The following is a 9,904-nucleotide window of genomic DNA, read 5'->3' on the forward strand; positions in this document are numbered from 1 at the left end:
ATATAGCTGCTAGCAAATGAACCTAACTGTATCAGAAAGCAATCTGAAGAGAAAAATACATACATTAAAAAAAAAAACCCACACTTTTAACTTCCTGAAAATTTGGAAAAAAACCCACAAACCATTTCAAAACATCCTGGGTTTCAATCAGTTCATAGAACAAGGACATTCTGCATTTCCAGCTCACATGCTTGCTCTGCTTTTGATTTTCCCTTTTGGCAATTTATTCAGAGTAGAGTTAGTGGATGGAATCTCAGAGGAGAATAAAAGACAGTGTTTTGAGAACTAATGAAGTAATTATCTAAAGCATTATTTACAATGATTATTTAGAAGATAATGAGACCCTTTAATTATGTTTGTTCTGCATAGCTAGCCTTTCAATAATTCAGGGTATTGCTGAACAGTTTCCTCTATATTTACTTTGCACGTTTTTGTTTAGAAAAATGCCAGTTGTCTGTAATGCACAAATATGGGCCCTCATTCTGGATATAATTTGTCATGTGACAAATTTTAGGTTCAGGCTTCTTCAATATAATGTGGAACAAAATAAATTATAGGTGAAATAAAGCTGAGCCTATTAAAGGCTGTTATGGCTTTATAGGAGCATTACTATAGTATTAACATATATGCATTAGTCTAGGAATGTTTCTGTTAGCATTTATCTAATTGGAGGTGAAGTTTGACTCGCAGGTTATTTTCATTTTGGGAGTCATGATAATTTTGTTTCAAACTAAGGTTTTTTTAAAAGAGCCTTACTCATTTGTGCATAAGAAATTCAGAGCATCATTAGTAATTTAGTACTAATAAAAATTTCACCAGTGTTTTCATATCCGTCTGTGAACTTGCTGCTAAAATAGGCAATTCTACTTAAGCACATCATTAGCAATGCCTAAATAGTGTATAGTCCCCGAGGAGATGCATTTTTTGTCACAGGCTACATCTTCATTTGGTACACCAATGAAGCATTGCTTCACTGACTGCAGTGATGCTACTCCAGGTTACAATGGCTGATGATGCCCTTTATGATTAGAAAACAAGAAAAACCTTCATCTTGGAGAGGATCTGAAGGCTTAGAGCTTCTGTTTCAGTATGGCCAGCCATTTATTTAAAATCAAAGCAACTCCTATAGGAATCTTTCCACTGACTTCAAGAGATGCTGCAAAGGGCAGCTGATCTCCTATCTATCTTCTGTTCCTTTGAGGCAAGTAGACAGCATGAGAAGGAGTATATTTGAATTTTACAGGAGTATATTTAAAATATATAACACAAGACTGTTCTAGAATATTGTAGAAGTTAAAAGTTCAAAAGACTTAAGCAATTGTATTGGATCTTGCTGAGATGGAGTTAATTTTCCCCATGTCTTGGGTTTCACATGGTTGCTATGAAATAAAATCTAAAAATAATGCATTTAAATAGTGAGGAAGACTTTGAGTAGTTCTGAATAAAAAGACAGCTAAGAGAGCTTCTGAAATACCTGTACATGTACAAATGAGCTGCCTCAATCTAGTTTCTCTGCTGGACTTTTTGTCTGCTGAAGGAGGGACTGCTACAGCCTGTCTTATTGAAATTCACAGCAATACTCCCGTTAGCTTCAAAGGTACTTGGTTCAGGCCTACATGTGAAGTAGACTTAAACCTGTGATTCCTGAGATGAATAACTTGTGCATTAATCTATTGTGCTAGTAAGCACAATTCTAATTTAAATCTGCTCATTCCCCCCAAACATTTTCCTTCTGTTAACCACAGAAAGCCCTTCTGAAGTGTGTAATCCAAGCACAGGCTGCAGATGAATGGCAGTAAGGGTATTTACACCACCATTCAACAAGCAATACAGGCACTAGCAAACTTGCAGCTTCAGTATGATTCTCATTTGTATCCTGTAGACACCAGCTTTTCAGTCTCAGCTGGGCAGCCCAGAATACATTAGATAGAAAGCTCTGTGTGACGCTCAGTAGGAGCAGTCAGGCTTCTTATTGCTTTCTCTCTTTAACTGAGGCAGGAAGCTTAGATTGAATTCTTCTGTACAAATGTTGCAAGAGTAACTTCTCTTAATGTGGGTTTTAGCTGTTATTTAAGTATAAGGGTCATATCCAGACGTACATGGCTCAGTGGCTTGGTGCCTGACCCGTGATTTCAGACAAGGGAAGTGATCTTTCTTTTGGAACAGAATCATTGATTCTGTACTGAATTGCTGGAATGTATAGCCATTTTTTTTTCCCTAGGAGAGACCTTGATTCTTTCTTCTTTTTCAACTTTTAATTTTCCCATGCATTTTACATTTTATTTTTGGATATATTTTCACAATAAAAGAAGACTGAATTTCAAAACTCAGTGGGTTTGTATGTTTTGCATGTAATTTGCAGAGATATTTTCCTTTTAATTGCTTTTTGATGGATTTTTAAATAGTCTTTTGCAAAATGCTGTTGAAACTAAGCAGTCTATGAATTACTGCTGTGAAAGCTAGATGCTAGCTTCTCAGCATATAAATGCATTTCAACTGATTGGGAGCTGCATAGTGTACTTTTTTCACTCTTGAGCTCTTTCTTAATCGAGGAGAAACGTGATGTTCTGTACAGAGATTTCTCCGGAAATCTGTTCTAGGCTTTTTAATCTCAAATTGGATCACTGTGCCTGCAGTTCAGAACAAATCAGAAAGGTAGGTAGAAAGCAGCATCTCCTTTTGAGGGCAAAAATTGCAGCCATCAGACTACCTCATCCTAAAACTGAAATATCAAGTGTATGTTTTCAGTAGAAATTTACCTTTAATTTTTTAAATATGACTAAAGAAAACCCCAGAATATGTTGTTAGGTATTGATGCACAACATTTTGTTTTGCATTATATGAATCTTTTGGATTGCTGGCCTAGGAAAATGTTATTTACCTCTGTCCCAGTTCTGGATGGAGGGAAAATTACTCCCTTTGTAAAACACTACTGAAACTGTAAGATTCACTCTGTCTGTGACTGTGCCTTTAGCTGGCACACACTGCCTTGTACAGACATGATACTGGGCTGTTACAAATACCAAAGTAAGAACAATCTATTATTACTGGATATAAAACATTTTACCATTTCCACTGGGTGGGGAATCTCCAAGTGCTGACAGGAAGCTACTTGCTCTCCAAAAGGAAAGGTACAGTGCTGATGCTTTTATGGACGTTGGCCTATTGTCTTACAATACCTACCAAACATTTGGGAGGCTGTCTTACTAAAAGGACTAGCTTCAAAGGTTCAAAAGCACTTTGGCTGCTTATCTGCAATAAAACTTCTCAGAAGAAAAGGGGAAGTTTGAGCCATGCTTATTTCTCCTGTGACTAAATATCTTGATTGTCTTTTGAAAAGCCTTGGGAGGAGAAAGGGAAAGGCAGTTTTCCTTACAGACATATCAGAATACCCACCCAGCATCTCCAAAGCTTGAATGAAAGATGCAGGACAGGCCAAGAATGTTTTGGAAAGGAAGGAGGAGACAAAGGCATATAGAAAGGGAAGAAGAAATCTCCAAGTAGTATGTCTGTTACCTTGAAGCTATAACTACTGAAATGGTGCTGGCTGACTTTTAATAAAGTCAGAAGTCCTGTAAGCCAATTTAGGCTTCTCTCTAGAGAGTTTAAATACTCTCAAGCTACTTTTCCCTCTATTACAGAAGGCGGCTATCAGTCACATTCTGGATCATGGCTATTCTGTACTGGATTCCCCCAAGGCAAATAAATCATTTTCTAAAGTGGATAAGCCCTTGACTAAAGAACAAGAGGAAGACAAAATGGTGAGTAACCATTTCCAATAGAGGACATGGCAGAAGTTGTCTGAAAACTTGCCTGGGTTTGTTTGGGGTTTTTTTGTTGTTTGGGTTTTTTTTGTTTGTTTTGTTTTGGGTTTTTTTTGAGCAATGGTGTTATAAGCAAGTGTTTAAAATAAGCATTTTTTAAAATCTACTCCTACAATATAAAGCTATTTCTCACCACATATTTACACAGTTCCTCAATAGTTACCGATTTTTTTAGAAGTTCACCTAAAATTAGGTTCAGAACTATTCTAAGAACTATAGCAAGTTTCTACAAAACACTTTCAAAGTGCTTAGCAGAATATTGTGTGATCGGCATTTCTGCAATGAAGTTGGACAGTTGACAGCCAACGTATGAATTTAGGAGGCTAATTTTAGGTTACAGTAATCTTGCCCTGTGCCTGAAGACTCAGTCCACCCAGAGAGTCACCCACTCTGTGTGCCAGGACAAGCTGGGAGAAAAACTCTGATGATCTGCTTAGACCCAAAGCATGACAGCTGGGCACACTCGCGCTCACTTGACTTTGAAGCTATTTATAAGGCTTTTGTCAGAGTTCCCATTTATACAGTTTCCCCTAGTGTATTCTTGGGTCTGACTTTCCTCCCAATATGAGGCAAATAAAACCATGGAACAAATCAGTTTTAGAAAGAAAACAGATAAAATCATAAGATGATAAAATTCAGCAAGTGTTGAAATGCATATTTAATTACAGCTGATATATTTATTGTTTTAATCCCTAGAAGTAACAGAAATAACTGTAAACTTCAAGTGAGTTTGAAGAAAATAAAGGCAAAGTTTCTGTTCCCCTGTAATCCAACTGGATTCACATATCCATATACAAGAGTTGTTTTTAGCTTATATATTGCTTTCTACTTTTTTTCTCATCTAAGTTGGTTTGTTGCTAAGCTATACGCAAGCATGTGCTAAGCAGAATGACTCATAGACTTGTAGGCCAGGATGCTTTTCTTGGTTTTCCATTGAACATTCTTTTTATCCCACACAGATATAAATAAGTGCCCTTGTTGACTTCCCTATCATTTAGTACTAGGAAAGTAAAACTGAAATTATTTTAATGGCATTAAAATATGTTTTCTGTGATTAAATGGCAACTGTTTCATTGCCATCTGTTATAACCTTAAAAGTTTTGTGCTTACATACTGATATATGTAGCACCACAACACAATATAGTAACATATAGAAGGAAAATGAAAAATGAACTGAATTGCTGTAAAAGAGTGGTTATTTGAAGAAAAAAAAAAAGAAAGCATGTAATGTTCTTACTAAAATGAATTATTTTATTGCAGTTTGAGAAATCAGATAATATAGGGCAGGGCATATTTTAATTTTTCAGAAAACACTTTGAATTCCTCCCAAGCATCCTGGCTTATAGCAGAAAGCATCACAGGTAGAACAGGGACAGGTGGTTGGTGTTTGTAGTACAAGCAGTTCTAATGATAACCTTTGGTGCACAGACAGTGACTGAAGAACACCTACATAGATGCTTGGAATTGAAAAGAAACCTTTTATCTGCTAAACTTCCTTTTCCAAATACATCTTCTTGCTTGGTGTTGCAAGGTTCAGTTTTTGTCAAGTATGAAATCCACTCCTCAAATGGTACAAAATGCCAAGCCATGCTGGCCAAATAGAGAGAGACAGTCTGACTCACCATCAGCAGAGAAAGGATGAAAAAAAGGGTAGTGGTGTTCGGAAAAACAGATCTCGGTCACTTTGTTTCCTCTCTGGGAGTGGTCTTGGTTATCCAAGATAAAATGTTATGTAAAGTCAAAAAAAACCAGCTGCTTTGCCGGTGCTTATAGATAGCACTCAGTGTGAGGGACAACTGGAAACACCAATATGAAATTTCCCTCAAACATCCATGAACAGAGGAAAGAGGGATCAACTTTCCTAAAAGAAAGAATACTGAACTACCTTGAACTGAGCAATATGGTATGACGCCAATTCCCCAGCTGCTTTTTATTGTTTATTTAGGTTTGTCAGTTCTAGGAGACAAGACTGCCTTACACTGAATGTAGCATATACTGTAAAGTTGACATGTCATTTCAGCAATACCTTGAAATTTAAAGAGGAATCAACACTAAAGTCTCTAGTGCACTTAAAATAGTACTGCATATTTATTCTCTACCCTGTCATTCTGTATTGGGTAACAGCAGAAGGAGCAAAGGTCCCTCTTCATGCTTTTCTTTATCCCATTTAATTCCAGGGATACAGTAAAAGTGCCCTCTTTTGACTGAGTAATCTGATGAAGTGGTGCCATTTAACTACATGCTGCTTATATCCCTGCTGTTTTACCCATCTCCCACATAAACCCTGTATGAGATTCTTCCCGAGACTGACAGAGACAAAATGCCATGTAATGAACAAACTGCTCCTAATTATATTCCTTGTTATTTGGATTGCATTGGTATCTAGTCTCCCATTCAGTAGCACTAGCACCATTTACACCACGCTAAGCACTGCACAGACACAGGACTAGTAACTGGGCTCTGCCACAGAGATGTTCTGTCCTCTGGTGTTGACTGAATGCCACATCTAATTTGTTCCATTTGCTCTCTTGAGCTTCACGTCTATACTTTGAAACTTGTGCTTTACCATGCAGGAACCAATTGATTTAAGATCAACAGAATCAGTGAGATATTTGAGATGTGTTTAATATATTTTAATGAGCTATTGATGAATTTTGTTCCACAGTCCAAAAAGGGCCACAAGAAAGCAAAACAAACATCTGAAAAGCCTCCACACTGCAGATCTGAGGGCAGAAGCAAACAGAAAAGTCGCTCAATAACTGCTAAGAAGAGCAAGGTGAGTGTTACATGCTCTAAAATCTTCCAGTGGCTTTACTGCCAATTGCTGAAACAGCTGTCAGGGCATTGGCCCGAAGCAGAAGTGAGTACATGTCAGGTGAAACGGCCATCTGCACCCTCCCCGGCATCTGATGCACTGAGGTTTATCTCACATTTTGCTTCCCTGATAATGTATGTTTTGGTTTTATGGTCCAGCACAAATAACTATTTACAGTTTTAGGAGTTATGCTAAATGTTAGCCAGTTACAGGACACCACCACTGATTTATTTTTAATTTTTTTTCCACTCTTCTGATTATAGTTATTTACTGCTTTCATTGTCAGATACTCAATTTAAAATATTGGTCAATTTGAAATAATCCCCCAATAAAAAAATTACATGCTGATGTCAAAATCCTTTTGTCATTATTTTGGCATATTAGTTTGCACACAAGGCTTGTGAAAGAGAGGGATCAACACCTTTCCAGGAAGCACTGAGTCTGAGGTGGGCACAGAAAAAGAAGCGGTGAGGATAACCTGAGGATGCCCTTGTGATCGAGACGGAGCACCCTGTTTATCCACAGAGAAACTGCTTTTCCAGTGACATTGGGGTGTATTTGTGATGGGGAACTTTATCTGATGTTTACTCTGATTCATCTTTTCTATTCACTAATGGATTTGCTCTCCAGAGCTTTGAATGCTTCTCCTTTCAGGAGATACAAACACGATAAAAATTACTTTTAAAAAAATCAATAAACACCTAAGTGCTTGGCAACTCTCATACTTTTTACTGTATCATTTACTCAACAGTTTAATGCTTAATAGAAGAAACTTGCCTGTTAAATATTCATGTGCAGATTTAGCAGATATAACACACCACAGTTTGATTCGTTTTTTCTAGCTCTCTTCATTCATGACAAAATTAATTGTTTTGGAGCATGGAAATTACATTTGCTGGAGAGTAACACCCTATTTACTCATTGAAGGTCAGTGTCAGGACCTATTTGTGAGAGTCTGCCAGTATTCCAGTTTGGGGCCGTAGAGTTTTCATCATTCAAAATTTGGCGCCGTTTTGGCTTTAACAATGAAAAGTCAGGTCAAGGTGCCGCAGTTCACACAGCTGGATCTCGCTGACGTTGGGTACTGCCTCCCTCGCCCTGAGACTGCCGGCTGTGCTAGGATCTGCTCTGAGACAGGAGATAAAGCAAGCTGACCGCTTCAGCAGACGTTATCCTCCGATGATTAGATTGTTGGACTGTATTTTAAATGCAGGTGCACGTGTCCGTGCCCCGGCGTCAGCCCTGAGGGCTCCTCTGTGAGGAGGGGCCGGGGCTGCCCCGCCCGGACACAGCCGGTTCCAGCCGGTTCCAACCGCCCCAGCCCAGGGCACAGCTGAGCCCCTCAGCGAGGCTGGTGCTGCCTCTGGGAAAACACAGCTGAGAAAAGGGCAAAAACTGCACCGAGTGAGGGAAATAGTGTGAGAAACGGCCAGGTGTGAGCACCCAGGTGTGAGCAGGGGGACCAGGGCGGTGTCCTCTGTGGCCATGATGGAGAGGACATGGCTGTGCCAGAGCAGATGTTTCCTGAAGGGAAGGTACCGCAGTTGGGAATGAAGGTGTGAGGTTGAGCCTGGGAAAGGCTGAGGGAGAAGGTTTTGTTTTAATTTTTGTCTTTGTTTCTTAATACCCAAACCTGTTTTAATTGATAATAGATTAAATTAATTTTCCCCAAGTCAAGTCTGTTTTGCCTGTGACAGTAAATGGCGATTTCTCTGTCTCATCTCAACCCACCAGCTTTCTCATCTTACTTTCTTCCTCCGACCTGTTGAGGAGGGAGAGTGAAAGAATGGCTTGGTGGGCATCTGGTAGCCAGCCAAGGTAAACATATCACACTGCAGTAGAAAGAATTAATATAAATATTTTAATAATCCAATTTAAGAATATATAATTCGATAGCTATAGCAGTATTTATGGTTGCTGAAATACTGCTATAGCTATCTGCTATGACATCTGCAGCTATGACTCGCTTGGGGACATATTAATATTTTTATGAAATACATGTAACTTATCTTTCAGGTTGTTTAATATTTGAGAACTTATATTTTCTTTTTTTTTTCCTTAAATATGTTGTCCTACTGCTTCTGTAAATGTTAGTCTTCCATTTTGTGAAGCACAAAAGCTGTTGGGCGATGCTTAAAAATTGGGATATCTCTGATCAAATTTTGATCCTGATGAACTAATCTAAAGGTCATGGATTTTTGTTCAGTATTTCACAAATATAAACAATATTTAAAATTAATATTCAAATTTTTCTTGAGTATTTGTATTAGTGATGCATGCCTGGCAAAGTTATGTTCACAAGGTTCACATTAAGGGACTTGAAATCTAGACTTCACACCCTTCTTTTTTGTTTTTCACACTTCCAATACAAAAAAACCCAACCAACCAAACAGACAAACAAACCAGAAGTACAGGAAAGACAGACAGTACAATAATGTTAGTAGATACAGCTGTATTTTGGTAATACTACCTCAGACAGATCTTATCTTAGAGGTTTCCAATGGTTATTACTTCAAAATTAAGGGAATTTTGTTTTAAAAAACTATTTTAATATCAGTGTTTGACATTTTATGGCAATATGGCTTATAATATTTACTGTATTTTAATGAGTTTGATTACTCAGGCTTCTAAATCTGTTTATCACATCAACAAGCAATGATCCCCCAGCAATGCCCTTGCCTCTCCTGGTCCCCTTGAGGGTGTGAGCAGGGCTGGGTTTTTGGGTGAGCTTCATTGAGCTTCAACACTGCGGAGGAGCCATGTCGTGGGCTGGATGAGCAAACACTGAGAGAAAGGGAGCTCTTCACTGTGAAACTGTCCTTGAGTTCAGTTGAAAGTTTCATTTTGTTTTTTCACCTGTGATCAATGTCTGGGCCTTTTATCAAAATGTGGGTTTGAGAAATAGGACTTTGAGTGTATTTCTTTCTCCAGTCCAAACGGGGCTGGGGAAGTTAGCTTTTTTTCCTCCTGACTTTGTAAAATGAAAGAGCTTTAAATGGGTCCGTCTTTGTATATTAATTGTTGAGTGCATAGAATGAATGTGGAGGATACTATGTTTTTTGATAGGTTTTACTCAGTGAAAATGGATTTTGAGAAAGGTGGCTAAATGTTACAAAAAATGGGATCTGGGTATCTTATAGGGAGATGGAACAGCTCAGTTTCTTGCACAGAGTAATACTTGTGCATTTTCCTTCCATGGAGATATCTAGACTATTTAGGTTTAAAAAAGCCAGAAGAAATAGATTCAGTGAAGCAAAATTTTTCC

Source organism: Antrostomus carolinensis, unplaced genomic scaffold (assembly GCF_000700745.2).
Source record: "Antrostomus carolinensis isolate BGI_N321 unplaced genomic scaffold, ASM70074v2 scaffold1700, whole genome shotgun sequence".
Lineage (NCBI taxonomy): Eukaryota > Metazoa > Chordata > Aves > Caprimulgiformes > Caprimulgidae > Antrostomus > Antrostomus carolinensis.